The sequence below is a fragment of the Pantherophis guttatus genome, chromosome 7 (genome assembly GCF_059756535.1).
Source record: "Pantherophis guttatus breed Tessera chromosome 7, ASM5975653v1, whole genome shotgun sequence".
In the NCBI taxonomy this organism is placed as follows: domain Eukaryota; kingdom Metazoa; phylum Chordata; class Lepidosauria; order Squamata; family Colubridae; genus Pantherophis; species Pantherophis guttatus.
In genome coordinates, this window is record NC_142069.1 from 57,206,291 (window position 1) to 57,233,447 (window position 27,157).

Genomic DNA, 27,157 nt, shown 5'->3' on the forward strand with positions numbered 1-27,157 from the left:
TTAAACAATGTGAGGATGGATATAAAAATAGATGACAATGGGAAGGGGTATAATATAGAATAGAAGGGAAAAATTGAATTTGATTAAGATTAGAGATGAGGATGAAGGGTAATATTGGTTTTTTTAAAAAATAGATGAGGAATAAATATGGCAAAAAGGAAATATAGAAATTGTAAATTTAATTGAAATGACTAAACGCTGTTTAAATTTGTGAACCAGCCAAATATTCTGTTCAAAGAAAATACATTGTATGTTTGTATGTGTGTTTCTAATTATTGCTATTTATTCATATTTGTTCTCTTTTATTCTTTAAAGTTTAACAATTCATTCTTTATCTTAATATCTTTATATTTGCTTGGGGTTGGCTTTCTTCCCTTTCATCTTTTTTATTGTACAGCAATCTTTCTCCTCAAACCTACCACCTCTCTCTTTTCTTTCCTTCTTACTTTCTCTTCCCCCACCCTCTTTTTCTCCTCCCTACTTCCTCTTTCTTTCTCCTTCTCCTCCTCTCTTCCTCCCTCTCTTACCCTCACTCCTACTCTAATTTCCATTCCTTCATCCCTCTCTATTGCTGTAATCCTTTAATGCATATGGACTACTCAGAGGGCTGAAAAAGTTATTTTTGACTGGTCCTCAAACTTTTGACCAGTCCTCGAACTTATGACTGTCCTCACATTTTACATTTTTGCCCTATCTTGTCATCATGGTGAAGAGAAGCAGTTGTGAAATGAGTGACATGGTTGTTAAGAATGCTGCATGGGCATAAATGTGAGGATGGTCATAAGTGTGAGGACCAGTCAAAAGTGCGAGGACCTGTCAGAAATGACTTTTTTCAGCTCTCTGGTTAGTCCTTTTGTGCATATGGACTACTCAGAGGGCTGAAAAGGTTATTTTTGACTGGTCCTCACACTTTTGACCAGTCCTCGAACTTACAACTGTCCTCACATTTTACATTTTTGCCCTATCTTGTCACCATGTTGAAGAGAAGCAGTTGTGAAATGAGTGACATGGTTGTTAAGAATGCTGCACGGGCATAAATGTGAGGATGGTCATAAGTGTGAGGACCAGGCAAAAGTGCGAGGACCTGTCAGAAATGACTTTTTTTCAGCCCTCTGGTTAGTCCTTTTGTGCATATGGACTACTCAGAGGGCTGAAAAAGTTATTTTTGACTGGTCCTCACACTTTTGACCAGTCCTCGAACTTACGACTGTCCTCACATTTTACATTTTTGCCCTATCTTGTCACCTTGTTGAAGAGAAGCAGTTGTGAAATGAGTAACATGGTTGTTAAGAATGCTGCACGGGCATAAATGTGAGGATGGTCATAAGTGTGAGGACCAGTCAAAAGTGTGAGGACCTGTCAGAAATGACTTTTCAGCCCTCTGAGTAGTCCCTATACACATAGCCATGGCCACCCGGTCACATGACCAGGTAGCCACGCCCACCCAGTCACATGGCCTCCAAGCCACGCCCACACAATAAGCCACGCCCACAATGGTGTCCTTCTTACCAATGTTAAAATCTGTTCACCTTACCCTATAGACATAGCCATGGCCACCCGGTCACATGACCAGCTAGCCACGCCCACCCAGTCACATGACCAGCTAGCCACGCCCGCAAAATAAGCCACGCCCACAATGTCCCTCTTTACCAATGTTAAAATCTGGTCACCTTACCCTATGAAAATTTTGATAAATGAAGCAAGAGAAAGCACAACAAAATTCTTAATATTACATGAGCAACATATTTCAGGAAACATTTGTGAAAACGCAAAAAAGTATTTCAGACCAAACTTAAATTCGCTTTAGAAATTATAAGCAATTTACAAACATATTAATTATTCTAAGACAGATAATGTAAGAAAGAAGAAGGCTGATTCAGATGTGTGTGGACTCCTTTTATTATTTTGTTTTGTTTTTAATTTTCCTGTGGTCTTCTAACACAGAAAGTATATATATTCAAGAATTTTTCAACAGACATGAATGTATGAAAGCAGTCCTGAGCATGATTAATATTTTAAAAAGTGCCTTCTTCAATCAAATAAGTATTCATTAGTCCAATTAACAATATGAATAAGCAAGGCTTCATTCATGGTGTCGTGATCTCTTCAGCCTTATGGCCATTCTGATGTAAGCAACATTGTAAAGGTCTTAGTCATACCAACATTTGCAACCATCGGTGATAAATTCTGAAACCAAATAGGTAAGTATCCAGAGCAGCTGAAAGCCCATTTCCCAAAATTCCATCTCAGAGATGAAGCAAGAAAACTTTGGAGCCCTACCTATCTTGAATTACTATTCTCTGCAGACAACCAGCATATCCATGTTTTAAAATAATTGTAGTCTTTGGAAGAGACAGGAGACTATATCTTAATATTTATCCAACTGCATCGATTTTCAGAAAGTTAAAAGTTGAACTACTGAAAAGTTCACCTTCTGTTTCACTCAGTACTTCTCTTCCTTGCCTCTTGGATTTGCACAGTCTGCTGTGGATCCTTGGGCCAATCTATTTTTATCTAGATAAAGAAAACTGCAAGGAATTGTTCAGGCAAGAGTCAACTCTGAGTTGAAAGCAAAACAAAAAAACAAAAAGGCTAACAGTGCATCAAAAACAATAACATTTTGTATTGACTATGGTTTAGAATTCAATCTGTTTTTTTTATTGAAAAGTTTTAGAGAATTTTACAAATATTTTCCCATCCCACCTCCCACCTCCCTCCCCAACCCTCCCCCCCGACTTCCCAGAGCAAAATACAGGGTATAGCATTCAACAAACATATACTAACACAAGCTAACTATCTATAGACTCCTATCTTCCTTTTGTGATTTAACTCCCCTTTAACATGACTAAATATAAGTACTTTTCTAAAATCTCTCTTTTCATTCATTTGAAACTTTTGAAGTCTATTTGAACTATTTGAAACTTTTTAGTCTGATATTTGTTTTGAATATAGTCAATCCATCTTCTCCATTCCAAAATATATCTTTCATTTGAATAGTCCTTCAAATATGCTGAAATTTTGGCCATCTCTGCTAAATTTGCTACTTTTAGTGTCCATTTTTCAATCGTAGGCAAATCTTCCTTCTTCCATAGGCAAATCTTCCTTCTTCCAATACTGCGCCACCAAAAGTCTTGCTGCAGTTATTAAATTTAAAATCAAATTAGTCTCTATAACCATACAATCTGTAATTATACCCAGCAAAAACAGCTGTGGGGTAAACTTTATCTTCTTTTTAAGAATGTTTTGCATAATCCACCATATTTTTATCCAAACGCTTTGATTTTTTTACATGTCCACCATATATGATAATACGTGGCATCATCTGTTCAATCTGTTCAACAGAATTCAATCTGTTGAAAGCATCCAAAACAAAGACAAATTATGATTGAGAACAGTTTTCCTTTTGCATCTGTTTAGCACTGTAATCTCTCTGTATAAAAGCCTGAGAAATGTAGTTATTTTGCTGCTCTTATTGCGTCATCAGATAACCGCCCGGCCGCCCTCTTTAGGGTAACCCACTCCCTGCTCCACCAGGAAGCGCGGGAGGACCCCTTGGAGGATAGAGCCGAGGATTTTGCTGAGTATCTGTATGACAAAATCACTCAGATTTGGGAAGATCTGGACTCCGACTGGGTAGTCTCAGGGGGAGGGACTGGGGGCAGGTCTTGAGAATGTTATCTGGAATGAGTTTGATCCTGTGACCCCTGAGGACGTGGACAGGATTCTGGGCAGACTGAACGCAACCACTTGTTTATTGAACCCGTGTCCTTCCTGGTTAGTGCTGGATTCCCGGGAAGTGACATGAGGCTGGCTCCAGGGGATTATAAATGCTTCGTTGGGTGAGGGTGACTTTCCCGCCGCCTTGAAAGAGGCGGTGGTGAGACCTCTCCTCAAGAAGCCTTCCCTGGACCCGGCAATGTTGGTAAACTATCGTCCGGTCTCCAACCTTCGCTTTGTGGCGAAGGTTGTTGAGAGTGTGGTTGAGCAACAGTTCCCCCAGCACCTGGATGAAACGACATATCTGGATCCGTTCCAGTCGGGCTTCAGGCCCGGATACAGCATGGAAACAGCATTGGTCGCGTTGGTAGATGATCTCTGGAGGGCTCGGGACAGGGGGTGCTCCTCTGTCCTAGTCCTGTTAGATCTCTCAGTGGCTTTTGATACCATCGACCATGATATCATGCTGCACCGGTTGGAAGAGTTAGGGGTGGGAGGCACTGTGTTGCAGTGATTCTCCTCCTTTCTCTCTGACCAGTCGCAGTCTGTGTTGACAGGGGGGCAGAGGTCGACCCCAAGGCCCCTCATATGTAGGGTGCTGCAAGGGTCGGTCCTCTTGCCCCTCCTGTTCAACATTTATGTGAAGCCGCTGGGCGAGATCATCCATGGTTTTGGGGTGAAGTACCACCAGTACGCTGATGACACCCAGCTGTACATCTCCACCCCGGACCACCCCAATTATGCCCTTGAAGTGATGTCCCGGTGCCTGGAGACCGTGTGGATCTGGATGGGGAGGAATAGGCTCAGGCTCAACCCATCCAAGACCGAGTGGCTGTAGTTTCCGACGTCCCAATATAGTCAGTTGGTGCCATCACTGACTATTGGGGGTGAATCATTGGCCCCCACGGAGAGGGCACGGAGAGGGCGTGAGTCCTCCTGGATTCACCGCTGTCTTTAGAAGAGCACTTGATGGCTGAATTAGATAAAATTTTGCAAGGGGCACAGGATAAACTGATCAAAAAAATTTATAATTACTTAAGAGGATACAAATTAGAAGAAGAGGTAGTGAAAGAAAATATGATAACATGGGCAAATTTTTTTGGCTATAATATTGATCTAGACAAATGGGAAAAATTGTGGACAATAAATTATAAATTGACAATGTCTGTACCCTACAAAGAAAATCTTTATAAAATATTTTATAGGTGGCACCTGCCACCAGCCAGATTGGCAAGAATGTTCCCCAACACGCCATCAACATGTTGGAAATGCAAACACCACAAAGGCACTTATTATCATATGTGGTGGACCTGCCCAATGGCAAAACAATATTGGCAAATGATTAAAACACAAATAGAGGAAATAACACACCAAAAGATAGAATTAAGACCAGAAACCTTCCTACTTGGTATAGTACATGGACAGCATGGAAAAGAAACAACATACTTAATCATACACATGATAACAGCAGCACGAATAATATACGCACAATATTGGAAAAGCAATGATATACCAACAGAAGATAGGGTAATTAGCAAAATCATGGAATGTGCAGAATTAGATAGACTCACAAAGGAACTACAAAACAGGGAGGAACATGACTATTTTTTTTTTTATTGCAAAAGTTTTACAATTACATTTTCACCCCTTTTTTCACCCCCCCACCTCCCTCCCCAAACTTCCCGTCCTCCCTAACCCTCCCTAACCCTCCCCCCCCCAGACTTCCCTATTATGTACTCATAACTAATAACACTGATATATATACCTGAACCCATCCCTCCCCCTATATAATTTTCCCTCTTTGTCTCTTTATATTAAAATATTTCTAATACATTGTTTTCAAATAAAAGCTATTTGATACTTTCTAATTTGGTATTTGTTCTGAACATATTCTATCCACCTTTTCCATTCCCATTCATAAGTCTCTTGTGAACAATCTTTTAAATATGCTGAAATCTTCGCCATCTCTGCAAAACTGGCCATCTTCGAAGTCCATTCCTCGATAGTAGGCAAAGCTTCATTCTTCCAATATTTACCTATCAACAATCTTGCTGCTGTTATCATATACAATATTAATTTTGTTTCATCCCGTGTAAAACCCTTAACTATGCCCAATAAAAACAATTGTGGAGAAAATTGAATTTTTTTCTTCAAAACATTCTGCATGACCCACCATATTTTTATCCAAAAAGCCTTAACTTTCCTACAGGTCCACCAAACATGATAATACGTAGCATCCAAACATTCACATCTCCAACATTTTGGCTGAACATTAGGGTACATACATGACAACTTTTTAGGATCTAAATGCCATCTATAAAACATTTTATAAAAATTTTCCCTCAGATTCTGCGACTGTGTAAATTTAACATTCTGAACCCAAATTTTTTCCCATGTTTCCAACATCACTGGTTCTTCAAAATTTTGTGCCCACTTAATCATGCAATCTTTAACTAATTCCGTTTCTGAATCCCTTTCTAGCAAAACATTATAAAGCCTTTTAATATGCATTGGACCTTTCTCTCTTATATGTCTAACCAATTCTTCCTCATGCAACATAATACCAGTTTTTTGGTCCTCTTTCCATCTCAATTGTAATTGATTATATTGTAACCAGGTTAAATTAATCCCTTCATCCAACAGTGTCTGCAATGTCTTCAGCTGCCATCTGCCCGCATCTGTAAAAAGAACCTCTTTGTATAAAAACCCCCCGAGTGACATTATATTTGTATTCCACAAGGTATGACCAAGATCCAGCCATAGCGGTATTTTATAATCCCATTTGAGTCGGTGCTTCTTCCAAACTCTCATCAAAGAGTCTCTAAGTATATGACTTTTAAATACTTTATCAACTTTGTCATCATAAAATAGGTAAGCATGCCATCCAAATTCAAGATCAAAACTTTCTGCATTCAATATTCCAGCCTTTTTACCCCCAAACCAATCACTTGTTAAAGTTAAAGCTGCTGCATCATAATATAACTGTAGGTTTGGAAGTTTAAGGCCTCCTCTTTCTGGAACATCTTGCATAATTTTCAATTTCACTCTCGGCTTTTTCTCGTTCCAGACGAACTTATTAAGTCCAGTTTGCCAAACTTTCAGTTGTTTATCACTTTTAAGCACCGGAATCATTTGAAACAAAAACAGAAATCTTGGCAACATGTTCATCTTAACTGCTGCTATTCTTCCAAGTAAAGACAGTTGCAGCTTTTTCCAAGTCTCCATGTCTTTCTGAACCTCTCGCCACAACACCTCATAGTTATTTTGAAACAATTTCATATTTGATTCTGCAACCTGAACTCCAAGATATTTTACCTTAGGTACAATTTCAAAACCTGCCCTCCTTTCAAGCTCATGTTTACGATCTTGTGTCATATTTTTGACTATCATTTTAGTCTTTTTTGAATTCAGTCTAAAACCTGAAACTCTACCATAATCTTGTATAATGTCATTCATCAGGATTGTTGATTCCATTGGTTGTGATAGGGTAACCACCAGATCATCTGCAAATGCCTTTATTCTATAATCCTCTTGCCTTATCATTATACCTTTCAAAATTTTTGAGTCCCGTATTGTGTTTAGCAAGACTTCCAATGTTAAGATAAATAAAAGTGGGGACAACGGACATCCCTGTCTTGTTCCTTTTTCAATTTTAAACTCTGTCGTCAAACTTCCATTAATAATAATCTGTGCTTTTTGCTCTTGATAAATTGCTGAGATCGCCTGTGTAAATTGGTCCCCAAAGCCCATCTTTTTTAAAGTCTTTAGTAGAAAATTCCAATCCACTCTATCAAAGGCCTTCTCCGCATCCAAAAAGACCAGCACTGCAGAAATCTGTTTATTCTTATCAAGATATTCCAATAAGTCTATTACTTGCCTTACATTGTCCTTCATGTATCTGCCCTCAATAAATCCCGCTTGGTCCTCATGAATCACCTTTTGGATTACTGGCATCAACCTGTTGGCTAATACCTTCGCATAAATTTTATAGTCTGTGTTCAAAAGAGATATTGGTCTGTAGTTCTCTGGTTTTTTAGGACCAACTTGTTCCTTTGGTATCAAAGATATATAAGCAGTTGTCCAGGATGGGGGTATTTTACCCCCTTGTTGAATATTGCAAAATAAATCTCTAAGTTGTCCCACCATTTCAGCTTGTAAAGTTTTGTAATACACTGCAGTCAAACCATCCGTGCCAGGAGCTTTAGCTGTTTTTAGCTGTTTAATTGCTACTATTATCTCCTCCTCTGTTATAAGATAATTCATTCTTTCCTTTTGTTGATCAGTAATTTTTGTAACTCTCTTATCCTTTAAATATTTTTCTATAAGTCCATTCTGCACCTCTTCTTTAGCATATAGTTTAGTATAATAATCCACAAAAGCTTCTTTAATTAATTTTTGTTGAAAAATTTCTTTCCCTCCAATATCGATACTGTCAATAGTCCGCATACTTTGTTTTTTCCTCAATGTGTAGGCCAACCATCTGCCCGGTTTATTAGCATTGCAAAATGTATTATGCTTCGCGTATTGTAAGCTTGTTGCAACTTGTTCCGCCATAAGCATTTGGAATTGGTCTTTCAAAAGTTTTATAGCACTTCGTATTCTTTCATCTGTTGGGTTTTTAATAAGTAACTGTTCTTTATTCTTTATTTCCATTTCCAACTCAGATCTTTTCTTTTGTCGGAACAGTCTATGTTTAGAATTCATGTAGATAAGTACCCCTCTCATATAAGCTTTACTTGCATCCCAAACAATTTCAACTGGGGTACCTTTATTCAAATTTATTTCAAAAAATTCTTTCAAATGCTTTTTAAGTTCTATTATATTTTTTTCATATCTAAACAAGTTCTCATTTAATCTCCAAGAATGTCTCTCAACCTTATCCATCTCGATTTCTATCCATACAGGACTATGATCAGTCAAAGTTCTTGGAAAAATCTTTGTTCTTTTTGTCTTAACAAGTAGATCATTTGACAACAAGATAAAATCAATCCTAGAAAAGGATCTATGTCTATCAGAAAAAAAAAGTGTAATCCAATTCATTTGGATTATGTATTCTCCAAACATCTTTTAGTTCCATATCTTCTTTCATATCAAAAAAGGTCTGTGGTAATCTAATTCTAGACTTTGCCAAGCTCTTTTTATCTAATTTAGAATCAATTACTCCATTCCAATCTCCCATAATTAAAATAGATCTGTAGTCCCATTGCAATATTTTAGTATGTAACATCTTGTAAAAATAATCCTGTTGTTGGTTGGGAGCATAAATTCCAATCAAAAGAATTTGCCCATTTGCTGTAAACAATTCAATTGCTACAAATCTACCATCTTGATCTACTTCTATAACTTTTGCTGTTAATTTTTTATTTACATAAATAACCACACCATTCTTTTTCTGCGAAGTTGAAGATATATAATGTACTCCTAGTTTTGAGTTTATCAAATATTTTTGATCTTGAGTTGTAATATGCGTTTCTTGTAAACATATTATATCATTATTAAATTGTTTCAAATATGTAAATAATTTTTTTCTTTTCTGTGCTGAATTCAACCCATTGACATTCCAAGATAAACACTTAAAGGTCATTAGCCTCTTTCTGGAGCGCAGAGCAATATGCTTGAAGTTCATCCGAGAGCTTCGATCTCGCTCCTCCCATAGCGCCAGTCTCTTGTGCAGTGCTCTTAACTGCCTTCTTATCTTGTCTTTCCTGTTGTTGTTGTTGCTTTTGTTTAAGTAGCTTGGATTGAGCTCTAGTTATACGTTGATCTTTAACTTCAGTCAACTGAATCAAATCCAAAATTGGAGAAGAATCCAGCAATGGCTCACTCAGAATACCTCCTTCTGCACCTTGCACGTTTTCTAATTCCTGCTTAGACTGTTCTTTCAATTGCCTCTCTTCACTCTCCTTAATCTCCAAAACTGTAGATGTACGTGGAGATGGTGTTCTTTCCTTAAGAATAGTACTGTAAAAGTGTTGCGCCTTCTCCACGGTATTCAACCGATATCCTTCTCCCTTATATCTGAAAATTACCCCAGCTGGTGCATCCCACCGGAAGGGTATCTGTAAATTTTTCAATTCCTTAACAAGAAAATCAAATTCTTTTCTAGCTTTCAGCATTTTAGGAGGTAATTCTTTAAAAATTACAAGCCGTGAGCCCCCCACTTGTATAGAAGTGTGAAAAGATTTTTGCAGGATATCATTTCTAATTTCTCTCTCAGTAAAGTATATGACCACATCTCTGGGTAATTGTCTTTGCCTGGCCACCCAAGAGTTCACTCTGTAAATTTTATCTATTTTATGAAATACCAAATCAGGATTAACTTGTAAAATCTTAGCCAGGGCTTCAGAGCAAACTTGTCTCAAGTCCTGTCTTTCCTCCTCTCGAATTCCCCGAAGCCGTATGGCAAATTCCATCGCCCGGAATTGTATCATAACAATCTCATCTTCAATTCTCTGCATTTTATTGTCAACTTCATCAATTTTATAGTCATTATCTTTCATCCTAACATTAACTTCTGATTTAAATTCTTCAACTTTAAAATCAACTTTCCCAATAAAATCTGCCAGGCCAGACGCCACTTCTGATATTTTTTTGGTCACCATAATTTGATTCTGTTTCACCATGTCTTTAACTTCATTAATTTCCTGCAAAAATTCCTGATGTGATTTTTGAAGTTTATCATCTATCTCCTGATGTGATTTTTGAAGTTTATCATCTATCTCCTGTTGTGATTCTTGAAATTTATCATCCAAAGTTTTAGAAATAAATTCTTTTAAATCTGCCACATCAAATTCTTTTTTCTGAGTTTGTAACTGTTGAGCAGGGGGAAGTTGCGTTTGATGTTTATATGTGGGGGATCCCCCCCCTGATGCCTTCCCTTCCTGCTTCTTTGAAGCCATCGTGCCACGTAAGCTAGTTTTTTTGAAGAGGGAAGTTCTTTTTCCTTTCCCTCTTCCACAGAAACTTCTAAAGAAGTCCCCCAGATTTAATCAGGTGGAACTAGAGTAAAGCAAAGTCAAATTTTAGCAAAAGAAATTTTTTCTTTAGATAGAGCAACTTTGTAGCAATTTTACAACTTTGTAGCAAAGCAGGGAGGCTTCACAAATCCACTTTCACTAGCTCGTTAACTCAAACGCTGGACGCCATTTTTTTCCAAATCACTTTCACTCGCTCACTTTCTCTTTTGATTTAAAAAGTCAACAAAGCACCAATACTTGCAGTTTTCAAGTTTCTGGATTCAAGTTGATATTTCCGCTGTTTGTTAAAATTAATTCCTCTCACTTTAAAAGTTTGCTGCTGCCGGCTTGTTCTGCTGAAGGCAGAATCGTCCCACGCCGCCCGGAGTCTCCGCAGGTTGGAAGGGAGCCACACCTGTTTTCACCCCCAGAAGCAATTCCCTGGGGGGGTTACAGGGGCTCAACCTGTACCCTGCTGTCTCTGCTCCTGCAATCTTCAAGATTTCGGAGTTTTCGAGCCGCACCTCGTTCGCGGGGCGGCTCTACAGGCGGCGGGGCTGGCGGTCTTTAAAAAGTCACCGCCGTCGCCGAAGCTCGCAAACCGGAAGTCTGAACATGACTATTATTTAGTATGGGAAAAGTGGTATGTCTGGTTGGAAGATAGGAAAAGGATAAAAGACTAGGAAATAAATGAAATGACCAAATATAGAAAGAGGAATGTAAACTACAAGTATAGGTCAACCAAGAATTATAAAGATAGACAGAAGGGAAAGAGTAAACAGGGAGGAGTCAAAATACCAATGAGAATATACATTACAGTTGCGATAAACTGGATGTGTATGTAAATTTATGTCCATATGTTTATATGTTTTGTATGTTTTACTGTTTTGTTTAGTTTGTATTTATAAATAAAAAAAGTTATAGAATTTTCTAAATTCAATTAACACACAAACCACAAATTGAAAGTGCATTTTAACTCACAGACTATGGCTGTCAAATCAGATATTCCAAAGCTTTCTGGACTGGGCAGTCTCTGAAAGTAGATGATACTATAATGGTATGTCAGAATGACTTTGGGATAGCAATGTAGTCAGTGGTGGGATTCAATTTTTTTAACAACCGGTTCTGTGGGTGTGGCTTAGTTGGGGGTGCGGCTTGGTAGTCATGTGACTGGGTGGGCGTGGCTAGCTGGTCATGTGACCGGGTGGGCGTGGCTAGCTGGTCATGTGACCGGGTGGGCGTGGCTATGTGCATAGGGACTATTCAGAGGGCTGAAAAAAGTCATTTCTGACTGGTCCTAGCACTTATGACCATCCTCACATTTATGCCCGTTGCGGCATTCTTAACAACCGTGTCAGTCATTTCACCACTACTTCTCTTCACCACAGTGACAAGATAGGGCGCAAAACGTAAAATGTGAGGACAGTCGTAACTTCAAGGACTGGTCAAAAGTGTGAGGACCAGTCAAAAATAACTTTTTCAGCCCTCTGAGTAATCCATATGCACAAAAGGATACAGCAATAGAGAGGAATGAAGGAAGGAGAAGAGAGATGGAAGAAAGAAGGAGAGAGAGGGAAGGAAGAGAAGGGAGGAAGGAAGGGAAGGGAAATTAGAGTAGGAGTGAGGGTAAGAGAGGGAGGAAGAGAGGAGGAGAAGAAGAAAGGGAGAGGAAGTAGGGAGGAGAAGAAGCGGGGGGGAGGAAGAAAGTAAGAAGGAAAGAAAAGAGAGAGGTGGTAGGTTTGAGGAGAAAGATTGCTGTACAGTAAAAAGATGAAATGGAAGAAAGGCAACCCCAAACAAATATAAAGATATTAAGATAAAGAATGAATTGTTAAACTTTAAAGAATAAAAGAGAACAAATATGAATAAATAGCAATAATTAGAAACACACATACAAACATACAATGTATTTTCTTTGAACAGAGTATTTGGCCGGTTCACAAATCTAAACAGTGTTTAGTCATTTCAATTAAATTTACAATTTCTATATTTCCTTTTTGCCATATTTATTCCTTATCTATTTTTTTAAAAAACCAATATTACCCTTCATCCTCATCTCTAATCCTAATCAAATTCAATTTTTCCCTTCTATTCTATATTATACCCCTTCCCATTGTCATTTATTTTTATATCCATTCTCACATTGGTTAATTATGTAATATTACAGTTGTTTAATATAAATTCAACATTTTAATATAAATCAATTAGTTATATAACTATCTTTTTTGTATATTAATCAATATGAACATGAATATTCCAATTATTTCCATGCAATCCAATTTCTTACAAATCAATTAATTATATTTACCAATAATAATAAACCAAATAATTTCCCCCATATATTCCTCCAAACCACAACTTAACCATTTCTGCTTTCAACACAATATACAATTAATAGTATCTCAATTATTACAATTTCTTAGTTAAATAGAGCTTTTTTTCTTTTGTGTTTTAAAATCTTGAACTCTCCTCTTTTGCCCTAAATTTCCCATTGTTTGCACCTACCTTTTTTGGTGAGGAAAAAGAAAAGAAATCTGCCTGCCTAATTTTTGCAGCAAACAGCAGTTGCAGCAAACAGCAAAGCCAACAGCCTGATTTACTTTCAATTTCGTTTTTCAGCATAGCTAGGGGGAAAAAAATATGCTCCAGCACTCTTTGCAAGCAAGCAGCAGAGCCCTGAGCAAAACAGCTGAGAGCAAATCAGCTGAGAGTTGGGAGGCTGATCTAATCAATGGGCTAATTAGCCTATGCTGAAGCTCCGCGGGCCAATAAAATTACAAACAAACACCGAACCATTTGTTAAATTGCTGGCTCGCCCGCCCCTCGCCCACCACTATTTATTGGCAATAAATAGTGGTACGGAGGGAGGGGGTAAGGAGCGGGCGAGCCAACAATTTAACAAACGGTTCAGCGGAACCGCCTAGAACCGGCAGAATCTCACCACTGAATATAACAGATATTTTAGTTTATAGAGCAATAGGAAGGCATGAATTAGACATGTTCACAAAGAGGCATATTTTTGTATCCATAACTAATAAAAAATAAAGGTGGGATATAAATAATATGTCAATGACTTCAATTAAAGGCATCAATTAGTTGAACTATTAGAAATACATAATTTCCAACAAAGTAGAGATTTCAGCTAATAAACAAGAACATTTTTTTAAAAAATGTGTTTTTTGTTTATTAAGTCTTAGAAGATACTTTTTTACTACTTAAGAGACCTGCAATATTATTCTTTGCTGAGACAATATTGTTTTCCTAAGAATTAGTTAGTTTTGCTAACTTTTGTCACAATACAAGAAAAAAACATTAAGGTATATGTGCTCATTTTGAGAATGCTAGTATCAGTAATAGTTATAATTTCTATGTTTTTCCCACAAAGAAAGGAGTTTCATAACCATTATCCACTTTTAACTCTTAAAACAATTACGTTAGCATAACCACACCCATATTATAATTGGGGGTAAAAAAAAGACAGATATTAGGGATTACAGAAAGAAAGCAATTTTCCAAAAGCTGTCCAATTTACAATAGAAATGGTTGATTTTTAAAAAATCTTTGACAGTTTTCATGCCAGTTGTGCACAATTTTATCACTCCCTTATCAATTAACAAGATTAAAGAATAAAATTGTATAATAATTATATCAAAGCACCAAGACAGCATCCAGCAACAACCAAACAAGAGACAATAAACTCAAACCAAATTGCAAACATCCTCCAAAAAAGCCAGGTTTTCCAAGATTTCATTCATAGCACTCTCTTCTAAAAAATATGAACTATACCAGTAGTCCTTTCAATGCTATCTATAATGAAGTGAGGAGATCCCAATCCAAAATAGCTTGATCACACAGAATCTGTCTTTCCAAAGATGGATCATTGCAATCTTAAAATGATGAGTCTCCTAAAAAGTTTCCAAAAATATCTTGAAGATACTTCTGTGTATTTGATAATGCAAGATTGTTGCAAAAAATCAGCAATCACACTTCAGCCTCATTACTTAAATGGGATGAAGTGTATTTTATTTGCATCCTGACTTTATTTTTACAAATAACTCAAGGTGGTGAACATATCCAATGTACCTCCCTCTTTCTATTTTTCCCACAACAACAATCATGTGAGCTGGGTTGGGCTGAGATAGAATGACTGGCCCAAGGTCATCCAATTGGCTTTCATGGCTAAGGCAGGACTAGAACTCAAGGGCTCTCAATTTCTAGCCTCGTGCCTTAATCACTAGGCCAAACTAACTCTTCCCAACCATTGTAATTGATTCTAACTTGTAGCTGAGGAAGGGAGGGGACGACAGACAGATACCACTCAAAGAAGAAATATATGATAGCAAGCTTAGTATTTGATTTTGCTGACTTCTTGAAAGAGATATAGAACATTTTATTGATCCATGCATCTATCTTCGTGAGAGAATATATTATATATTGTGGAAATTCTTCAGAGAAGCTATCATGAAAAAACTTTTAATGAATACAAAAGTGCAAGAGTTTGTAATACATGGCTTTTGAATACTTTGAATACAGACCTTGCCTTTCTATTTAAAAGCTGCAGCACAGATTTATTGTTTCAGCAATTGCAAAATATATTTTTAACAAGTGTTCAACAAGACTTTCAGTATGGATAGCTTATCTACTACATATTTTAATTGTTCTTGAGAAACTGTCTACTACCAAGTGATGACATAGTAATCATATTAAACATAAGTAGCTCTGATGGTGCCATGATTCTTTTAGAATTCTGAGCAAGATACAGAACTTTGAATAAACTGAAGCAACATAAACTAATGTATAGTCTAAGACAATAGGGGGAGACAGACCAAATACACAATGAAGTTAAACGCTTATATTTCACATAGTTTTTACTCTTGAACTATCTAAGCAAAAAAGGTCAAATATCTCACTGTTTGACAACTGTTTTTTGATTATCCACAGTAAAGAACTAATGTTAAGACCATTAAATGAGTGCAGCATCTTAAACTTTGCTTTAAAAAAAGAAAGAAAACCTACTGACCTTTAGAACACTAATGTGATTTTTCACCAAGAAATGAAAATACAAGGATATTTTATGATGGTAGTGAATCTTATCTCAGTTTGAAGGTCACAATTCAAAATTCTACCCTAGAATAACAATTAAAATATTGTTTTCTTCCAGGGTTTTAAAAAAACACTTAAACTGTAACTGCACAATTACATTTTCAGTTTTGCTACAAGATATTAGAAAAATTCAGTCTCTTCTGTAGCTCTTAGTCACATCTGACTCCAATCTTAATAGCTCAGCTATTAACCCTGTAAAATTTTCCCTTCGCAGCCCCACAGCTGATGTTAAAGTTTATCCAGGTAGCTAAGACTGAGTGAAAATAATATCCCTTAATGCAAAGAAAAATATCGTATAGATGATGAAGTATAAATGTGATTGCAATGGTATCTTATGCAAAGCTCACTTAGAATATTTATGTATTCAGTGGAACTGATTTCCAGTACTGATGCACAGTATGCAGATTTAGGATTACAGAGGCATGGGGCCTTTTAACATAGTGAGTTTTCTTCTAAGCTATATATATGACCAAGCTATAATTGTTTTAAGCTTTCAATTCAGTGTTTAATTGTGAAATAGAGAAATCTCTGTTCTCTATTTCACTAAATCAGTTTTAATTAGGCACCAGTAAAAGCTTGTTCAGCAAGCAGTTCAAACCACATAGATACTAGCACCGCTCTTCTATGTTTTCAAACCCTTCAGCAGAATACTATCATTCTAACTACCTAGTTAGAAGTAAAGTTATAACATGGAGTGGAAGTGGAGGAAAAGACTCCAAGAGTCAGTCATCTCAACTACAATTCAAGATATAAAACAAATATATGCTACTGGTTAGGACCAATCTGCCTGAACTGGTAGTAATAAAAGCTACTGGTTCAGGCGAACCAGTAGTAAAAAAATGCTACTGGTTCGGATGAACCGGTATTTCAGACGATCAGCTGTGCCGCGTAATTTATATTCGCTAGAAAGCAGGAAACCCTCGCTGTTCTACTTACCTTAGAAAAGGCTTCTTAATCCTCCTTTTTCAGCGCTGCATAGTAGCGCCTGTGGTGTGCATGTGTGTGAAATGTGTGTTTGGCGTGCACTACACATGTGTGTGCAAAGCGTGCATTTGGTGTACACCACGCATGTACATGCACAGCAAACAGTAGCGAAGTGAACCGGTAGCAGACTTCGGAGCATTTCATCCCTGAAATATAGTATCTATTTACCTTATACCTTTTTAATCTTAATGCATGGAAAATGTGGTAGTCTTTAAATTCCACTTTTTAAAATGACAGTTTGTTTCAGCTCTCTAGTTGATGGCATTTAAAAATATCAAATGGAGGGGAATTTTATTTTCACCAGCTGGGGGATCAAAGCCAGCTTTTTGACCAAGGACTCAAGCTGAAACTTCTACTAGAAACTGATGACAGCCTGAATAGAAAAATCATTCCTCTCCCCCATTCCCCCAGGCGTTTAAGAGATATGGTTACTCTTAATGGTTTAGATCCCTGTGGCAAGGTTTATGGCCATTCAAGAAGATTATTATCACAATTTGCGGGAGAAAAGGCTCAATCTTAGAAGATGCTAGACAGAGTTAGGGAAATCCCCCAAAGAACTGCCCTAATAGGGCAGACTGTTACACAAAATAAGGTATTTGAAACACTGATACTGGACTGAAGGTAATGTAGAAAGCATACTCTTGAGGGGAAAGGAAGTTGTCACCCAAGTAACAAACAACAGCTGAGCTCACACATCTGGACATACCAAAATTCACACCCATCTATAGTCAAGGACTGCTAGAAAGACAGATGGAGCTTTTGCTAGGAGTAAAAATAATAAAGCCAGATATTACCCAGAGATTGCCACTAGGTTTGTGGTTTTTAAATATTTCATCCTTTGATTATAGTGTAGCAGCTTGCTACAGTCCTAAGAGACAAATATAGCTTCTTAGTGTGAAGAATTTTTAATTATACACATGCCCTGACCTCAATGTAATAAATAGCTTTGTAAATTCATAATGCTATGCTCCATTCTAGATGTTTACATTTCTTCTGGCAGATTATACGTTCATGTGTTGGTAAGGAGCAGCAGCTGGCTGTGTAGACAGCATAGCAACACTGCAATCAGAAGTCAGTTTTTTTGGATTTGGCTTCAAGTCGGTTACAACTAACTGGAACCTGCAGTCCGCACAATGGGCTCAATAGTTGGGGCTGGTTTTTCAGAACTCTCCAGAGTTCTCCAAAGCCAAAATTGGGCATATTGAACAAAAATAAGGTGTTTCTTATACTTCTTGTTTCTCATATCTGCTACAATTCAGTTCCATGTGTACCAAGAAATACATCCATTTAACTTCTCTCTCAATGGATACAGGACCATAGCTCAAGCCCAACCAACCTTCTGCAGCCATAAGGGTAGGAACCCAAAGCCCCACTCAGCAATTTAGACAGAACTCCCTCCCACACAGCAGAGGCTTAACTCCTCTTAAAGCTAGAGACATCCCCCCCCCACAAAAAAAGATCCCCATAAGAACTATAAGCATAGCAAATAAAGTTAGTTAATTGCCTTGCGGATTATGAACGTTGGCTCTTAGCCCGAGGGCCGCGCATTCTTGATGTTCCGCATTAATTAAATTTCAGTAACTACACATTACCCTTCCGTCCCGGATTTCACATTTCTCCATCCAGAGTAGACCAGACGATGGGGAAGCACAAAATAGAGTAGCCTCATTCGATATAGCGGGATTTACTTCTCTGAACAAATCTATATGTGTTTAGTACTCATACCAAAGGTTATGGTAGCATCCCGATGTCAGAGCTTACAGCCAGGTAAATGCATTTAGGATGGCAGCCTCCACATTTCAGAGTCAAGCCGCTATTTTGCAAACCAGCGTTGCGACCACTACTTTCCGAAGCAGAAAACGGCAGCAGGCTTGGCTTTGCGACTCCCCTGCGCTTGGTTAATAAATCTCTTCGGTCTGCAGGAAGTGACAGGAGATGCTGCGGAAAGGGTGCTGAGCCATCCTGTAGCCAGGTTCCCTTTCCCCTCCGAAAAGTGAGAAGGCTCATATCGCTAAAGAACAACTTCCCCTCCCCACTTTCTCCTCCCCGGTACGCAAAAGAAGGTTTAGCGACTCACTGCCTAAGAGAAGATCTCCGGCGACGCAGCAGCCCAGGTATTCCTACAAAGGGCAAAGAAGCAACATTGAAGAGGAACCCGCGGTGCTCAGAAGTCCGGCTCGGCTCTCGAGGCTTCCTGGGAAAATCAGTGCAAGCCAAAGCTCCGCATAGTAAATGCGAAAGGGAGCGGAAGATGTCAGCTAAAGCAACCTGGAGAAGCGTGACGACCCGTCCGCTGAGCCTTCGGCTCCTGCAAGAATCAATCTGGAGAACCGCGAGTATCCCTGCTAATGGGACTCCAGCGTCGGGTGCCCACTACAATGAGAAAAGCTTTTCTCGCATCTCATTGGCTGCAGCTGGCCGCACAAGCCAATCGCCGGAGGGTGTCGTTTCTCCGGGAGTTCAGAAAACTCGGAGAAGTGGATCCCTTTGACAAAGGGAGGCTGATTTCTCCGTCACTTTGGTTAGCGAATTGAAAGGTTTTTGGAAAGAACTTAGTGGCTGAAGGAACCAATGTAAAAAGGAGGCGGAGTCTGGCAATAACGTGCTTGCTTGGTCGATGACCGATTCGGATATCAACTTGGATGTCATTCCGTGATTAGTCGGACCAAGGCAGTTTCTTGCTATTTTAAGTTGGTGGAGGCATAGCAAAGTTTATTAACTCCTTAACTTTTATTAGTTTAAATCCAGAGAATGAGCTCACCTCTTCGAAATCTTCGTCAAACTTCAAGAGAATTTCTTTTTTTTTTTTTTTTTATTGAAAAGGTTTTCAAATACAAATTTTTCCCCCTTTTCCCCCCCCTCCCCCCCTCCCTAACCCCCCCTCCCCACCCTTCCCCCCCTGTGACTTCTTCGTAACAAAAAAAAACCCTAATTCATAACGGATTACTTACTCCCTCCTCAAAATACTGACCTTTACTTACTAAAAGTATTATAAATCCCCCTTTATCCATACATTTCAGAAAAGAAGAAGAGAAAAAAAAAAACAAAAAAAAACAAACACATTATACTATAACTATTATAAAATAACTTCTAATTTAGCATAATAGTGTTTTATATCTATGCATTATTGCAACAATTCAAAACCACCTTCCACTTTAAAACTATACAATAAGTCCTACTTTAATAACATTTCAAAGCGGGCTCCCCATAAAATCTAATTTAACATTTATTCCACTCTATCCATTTCCTCCACTCCCCTAAATGTATCACTTAAAAATCCCTTTTCTTAAACTAATCAGTCTGTAGCTAGCTTATTCACCCACTGTCTTACAAATTTACCATACACAACAATTCTTGATATCTTTAATTCACTGCCCACACTACTTAAATATATATATATATATATATTCCATTATATCTAAATAAAAAAAGAAAAGACAATAACTTTAAATTTATAGTCCATATAATATCTTCTTGAAGTCTTTCCACTGGATTGTTAAAACCAACATCCATGATAGGGTGACATAGCTTGCAGATGCAACAGTTTATTCAAGATCTCCAATCATATCTGCCCCCATCAGTAGTAAACATCTTCTTATATATATAAAAGTAAAAACAACCACCCGAGTGACATTATAATTGTATTCCATATAATAATAATTGTGGGTTTCATCAGGATTATTAATTTCCATCATCGTATTGGGTAACAACCCGATCTTCTGCATGTCCCAATGTGATTCTCTTGCCTTATAATTCAAGATAATTATAATATATTTATCAACACAAAAAGAAGTTTCAAAGTAGATAATTCAAAACCATCAATTTGAGGCTCTTTCCATGTCCCAAAATTACGGCAATGCAGAGATCTGCCACTATCCTCAGGATGATATTGACCAATATGTCGCCTCCTCTATGTTTTCACATAATCATTCATATTTTAAAATCACTGGCTTCACTGTTGCTTGGGTTAGAAATTTCTATTTTTGTACAACCTATTTCTTTTTTTGTTTTCTTTTTGTGGGTTTGACCTCCATCCTAATTTTTTGTGTCTCGCATTTCTTTTTTATCCCTTGTATATCCTCTAATTGGTTTCCATGCTTGTCCTTGCCTTGATAAGTCATCACATTAAAATCAGATGGCACTTCTCTCAAATTTGTAGATAATCCAGCTGGGGTATCCGATAAATCCAAAGGCAATTTATCTGGTACAGTCTCTGTCTTTAGTTCCAGCTCCTTCTGCTTATCCTGTATTATATCTGAAGACGTTAAATTCATTTTCAACCTATTTTGATAAAATTCTTCCGCTCTTTCAACAGTATTTAACTGGTATCTTTCTCCTTGATATCTCAATATAATACCAACTGGGACGTCCCACCGGAATTGAATATTTCTCCTTTTTAACTCAGACACCAGAAAGCCAAATTTCTTCCTTTCCATTAATATCTTAGGTGGGAGTTCCTTGTAAATCCAAATCTTTCTTCCATACAATTGCAAATTAGAATTGAAGGAATTTTGCACAATTTTATTCCTAATTTCTTTATCTGAAAAATAGATTACCACATCTCTAGGCAATTGCCTTTGCTTGGCAGTCCAGGAGTTTATTCGATAAGCTCTGTCAATCCTACAAAACACTTCCTCAGGTTGAATCTTTAAAATCCCAGCTAGAAATTCAGAAGATATTTTCCTTAAGTCATCTCTGTTATTTTCCTGCAAACCTCTAAGTCTTATTGCATATTCTGTGAAATTATATTGTATCTTTAGAACCTCTTTTTGAATCCTCTGTTGCAGATATTCTACATTACCAGACTTTTGGTCAGCATCCATTTTAAATTTTTCTTCTGAACTATAATCCTGAATATTTAACAAATCATTTTCAATTTTTTGAATTCTATTGTCCAATTTATCTTGAATTTCATCCATTTTTGACTCTAGTAAATTAGTATTTGTATCCAACCGAATCATGAATTCTGACAATTTTAAAATTTTTTGCTGCAAAAAGTCAAACTTGGATTTCACCAATTCCTTAGTTTCCTGCTTAAATTTTTCAAGTTGCTGATTCACAATCTCATCCCTTCTTTCAATCTCCTCTAAGAGAAATTCTATTATATTAAAATCAGGTTTCTGGGACTGAAGAGTTAAAACTTGTTCCTTTAAATTCTTGGTGGGGGAATCCCCCCCACCTATTTGTTTGTCTGACTTCACAAGCCTCAGTGCCATGTTTCCGCCTAAGCAGGCTTTGTTAGAAGAAGAAAAAAAAAAAAACAAGACAAAAGACTTCCAGCCAGCAACACTCAAGCCTCCAGGGAAAAAAGAGAAAAACAAAAACAGGAGCGGAGTTTTGTCTACAAATGTAGCCAGTGGTATTTATTCCGCTACATTGTAATAATAAAAAACGGAAGAACTTTCCCTCTCAAACTCTTCTCCAGCCGCGGCAGACGCCATTTTAAAAAGAAACTTTTTTCCTCTTTCTCTTCCTCTATTCTCTTAAGTAATTTTTAAAAGATAAGTAAAATACTTGCGCTTCAGTATTACAGGTCCAGCTCACATTTTCTTTGAGTAATCTGTCAAATTCGCAGGCTTGCTTTTGACGCCTGGCTCTGCATTAGCAGAGGTCTCCCAAAGCCCGGAGCAGCGGCTGGGGATATGGGCAAACTTCAAGAGAATTTCTTGAATTTTACTCTTTAGTGACAATTACTATTGCATCTCCGTGTATGTTATGACGCTTATGCTTATAAAAATATTACTAATCTTTGATTTATTGCCAATGGCAATGTTGTCAGAATGAAGTGAAAAATACCAATTTCTATGTTTAGATGGAATTGTCTTTCCTGACTGACTGTGCTCTCAAAGAAGGTCACCATTTGATACTTCATTCCATATTGTACAGATTTTTTTTGTTCTTAAATTGCTTTAATGCAATTAAATTTAATTTTCAAATGTCCAAGGTTACATATTAGCAATACTGATAGTAAGATTCCAACTAAGTAAAAAATGGTACTGAAACATCTGAGTAATATACCCAAGTATTTTCTGATTGAGCAATAGAGCATAGACAAGGAAAGTAAACACATTAATTAATCTATATAAAAGTCAGACCAGTAATCTATACTCTTTTTTATAGAATATACAAATATACTTTTTATATATAGATTTTTTTTAATCTACCTGCACTAAGCTTCAGCGGACCCCAGAATAGTGTGTAGATCCTGTTTCATGCTGACTGGAGATAGATAATAGCTTCAGAAGATGGGCAGGGGACATACAGAAGTGTGATAAGAATGCTTCTCTTCAGGATCTTGGTCAGTATTTGTTTTTTGCCTGAACTTACTTGGCTTATTATTGGGAGGCCGCAGTGGGTAACATTCAGTTGCATGTCTTGCTCCAGTGAAAGGGATGCAGGCCAGGGGCTCGGCAGCCAGGGAAGATGGGGTTTTGGGGTGCAAAGGAGGAAGGGGCAATCTCTCCCACCCTCCTCCATCCCACTGCAGGGCCACCACGGAGCTTGCACAGGGCAGCAAGACTGCTGGCGATGGGGGCTCTGGCAGACTGGCGGCAGGGGAGGTGCTCTTGAGATCTGGGCCGAATTGCTCCATGCCAGGCAGGAACAGCCCAGGGCGAGGCCAACAGCAGCAGGTGCAGCTGGCCCAGCAGTCCAGGAGAGGTGGGGAGGGAGCTGATTCCAACGTGCCGCATGGCTTTCTGCCTTGTAGCAGCAGCCTGAGCAAGACCTGAGCTCCAGGCCTGGTGGAGCGCAAACCATGGTCGCCGCCTGCTCCAGAGCCACAAGGTGAGTTGCAAAAGAGAGGGGCCTTCAGCTGCAAGGTTGCCTGGTGCTGTGGGCAGGACTGGGGCTGGCAAGAGTGCACAGGAAACACCTTCAAGCAGCCAGAGAGACAGAATGAGAGACAGTTCCCAGCCCTTGCTGGTTCAGCTGATCTGTGGGGCCGCAATTAAGGGGCAGAGCCTCCATGAGGTGACGGGGAAGGGAAGGACTGTCTCCTGTGCTGGCCAAGCCCACCCCTTCACTAGTCTTATTTTTGGGGTAGGGCTTATATTAGGCCGATCTCCCAAAAAATCAGGCTAGGGTTTGTTTTCGGGATAGGTTGTATTTTTGGGGAAACACAGTAATAATACTCTTCTACTTTATTAAACTAGTATGCTGCTTGACTTTCAATGACTCTGGGTGGTTCAAAATAATTAAAGAAATCACAAGAAGATATAAAAAGAAAAAAACATGACAAGCACAATGAAGGAAGATGTCTTATTCTCTCTTGCCAAATGCCTAGTTCAAGAGGAGGTTGCAGGATCCAATCTGGGTCAGTCGGTAGAGAGAAATTCTCTGAGGAAGGCTTCCAGCATGAGTCCAAAAGCTCAGAAGACTAAACTTCCAGTCCCAGTGACCAACACAGATTGGATCCTGCAACATTATCCTGGGACAGATTATTTATCTTCATTCATGGAAGAAGAGGTATTTACAACTCTTCTAAACAACAGCAAAGTAAGGGCCATCTAGATCTCTGGGGATCTGCTACTACAGAGAAGGTGTACTTCTAGACCTGACACACACACACACAAATGCACTGGCCCAGGCTGCCAAGGTGGAAAGGTTGGGAACCTCCGACCTAGGAAATCACACATTTTTTGAAATTTTCCAGAGAAAATTAAAGGCAGGGTAGAAATTCAATGAAATAGCATATGTCAATATTATTCCATGTTATATGTGAATGATGTTGAGTTATAAAACTTCTAAATATCGTATTTTGGAATGATTTTAGGTTTCTCTAGGAAGGGGAACATGTCGGGGTAGATGAAATCAGGAAGAAAACCTTGATGCTATAAATATATTCTTTTGTGCTGTCTATTTAAGCATTTCTGAAACCATTATCACCAGATTTTCACTGTTATATTATTTTCTTCATTTCACATATTAAAAAAAATCCTCTCTTTTTTTTGACTTCCTTGATTTTAAGTAGGCCTTTGATTCAATATCCAGGAACAACCTCTGGGAGAAATTAAAACACACTACTATTGATAAACGCCTCCTTTTCCTCATACAAAAATTGCATGTTAATTCCACCTTGAAAGTGAGGTGTAATTCTCAAGGGACTTTAACTGGCCTAGTAAGGGTACAAAAAGGAGTACGGCAGGGTTGCATCCTGCCCCTCCCCTTTTAACTTCTATATTAACCCTCTGATCGATCTCTTACAGAACCCTGATCTACATCCTCCTAACCTAGCACAACGCAAATTCTGATTCTCCTATATGCTGACGATGCTGCTATTATTTCACAAACTCCCATGGGACTGAAGAGAGCAATTATGGCAACACTTGGATATTGTAGACAGAATAAGTTGGTCCTTAACTTTGATAAATCAAAAAATTTAGTTTTTGCTAAAAGACCTAGCCAATACTCCTGGAAAATAGAAGGACAAAGTTTAGAACAAGTTAGGACATTTAGATACCTTGGGGTGGTTTTCCACTCGCAAGGAACATGGAAGACACACCTGGATCATACATTGCAAGCAGCCTATAGGTCCTCAAATGCAATTAAACATTTCTTTTACACAGGTGGAGGTCAATTAGTACCAGCTGCCTTAAAACTTTTTGAGGCCAAAACATTGGTGCAAATTCTATATGGGGCACAAATAGGAATCCTTGCAAAGAAAGACTCGCTAGAAACCATACAAACCAAATTCCTGTAAGCCATCTTAGCTGCACCCAAAGGAACTTCAAATGCTCAGTTAAGAATTGAGATAGGCATGCCTCAAATTCAGGTAAGAGCCTGGAAGATAATGATCATTCATTGGCTAAAAATGCATTTCTTTCCAGAGGGACTGTCCCTGCTAGTGTTGACTGATAACTTCCCCTCCCCCTGGAAACAGGTGATAGACCACAAGCTGGGTTCTTATGGGCTCTCACCGGTATTCTTAATGTCCCTAGGCTTTGACCAAACAAAGCAAGTAGTAATCAATAGAATGAAGGACATGGAGTTCCAAGAACTAAATAGGTTGCCTCTCAACAGTAGGGACAAAATCAAACATGGTGTGTGGGAATTGGCAAGATATCTAAATGATCTGATCTTCCCAAAACAAAGAATAGCTTTCTTCAGAACCAGATTTAACATTCTCCCCTCAGCACTCCTCCAGGGCAGGTGTAAGAGTACACCAATATCAGAATGGGTATGTATATGTCAGCGATGGCGAACCTTTTCAGCACCAAATGCCAAAAAGGTCACACAGAAACGTGCATGCGCGCTCATCAGGGCCACACTCCGGAAAAGCCAAACTTCCGGATTCTAGCACGCATGTGCGCCTGATGATCAGCTGGCTGGCGCTTATGTGCAGGCCAGTTTTTGGCACTGCCCCGCATGCGAAGGGATTGTGCTCTGGAAAAGATGAACTTCCGTGTTCCAGCGTGCATGCACACCCGACAATCAGCTGGCCGGCATGCATGCGCTCACCAGTTTTTGGCACTGCCACACATGTGAAGGACAGCTGATCATCACGTGCGCATGCGCGCCAGAAACCTGGGAGACAAACAGGCAAGGCCATGCATGCCAGGTGACATGGCTTCGTGTGCCACTTTGGGCATGCATGCCATAGGTTCGCCATCATGGGTATATGTGGTAAAAGAGAAGTTAATTTAATAATTTTATTTAATATTTAAATTTATATACCGCCCTTCTCCCGAAGGACTCAGGGCAGTGAACAGCCAGAAGTAAAAAACATCAAATATGACTTCCGGGTTGCTGTTTGTCGCTGCCAGACGTTCCTTTGGGATCGTCAGCTTCCATCGCCTGTTAGAGCCGCCTTCACAACGGAATGGCGGCTCGAAAAAACTCCGTTTCCATGAGGAAACGGAGATAGAGCCGGCAGGGGTGGGTAGAACTCTCTGCGGAGTCCCAAAAGTTTTTTTTTTTACTTTTGGGACGGAGCGGATGAGATGCCCCGTATCCCCAGCCGCCGCTCCGGGCTTTGGGAGATCTCTGCTGATGCAGAGCCAGGCGTCAAAAGCAAGCCTGCAAATTTAACAGACTACTCAAAGAAAATGTGAGCTGGACCTGTAATATTGAACCGTAAGTATTTTACTGATTTTTTAAAAAAAAAATTACTTAAGAGAGAGGAGGAAAGGAAAGAGGAAAAAAAAAAGCCTTTTAAAATGGCGTTGGCTGGAGGAGAGGCTGAAAGGGAAAGTCCTTCCGTTTTCTATTACCACAATGTAGCGGAATAAATACCACTGGCTACATTTGTAGACAAAACTTCGCTCCTGTGTCTTTTTCTCTTTTTTTTCCCTTGGAGACCTGATATTGTTGTTGATTGGAAAGAAGTCCTTTTTTTTTTTTTTCTTGCTTTTTTTTTAACAAAGCCTGCCTGGGCGGAAACATGGCACTGAGACTCA

General features: G+C 38.7%; 1 protein-coding gene across 1 annotated transcript in view; it reads right to left on the reverse strand.

Annotated features, from left to right (window-relative positions):
• PRICKLE1 (prickle planar cell polarity protein 1) overlaps positions 1–19,158 on the reverse strand; it is a 187,497-nt gene extending 168,339 nt beyond the window's left edge. The window contains exon 1 of the mRNA XM_034404243.3: positions 18,838–19,158. The gene's annotated coding sequence lies outside the window, so the exon portion shown is untranslated. The remainder of the gene's footprint in view (positions 1–18,837) is intronic.
• Between the last annotated feature and the right edge of the window lie 7,999 nt (positions 19,159–27,157).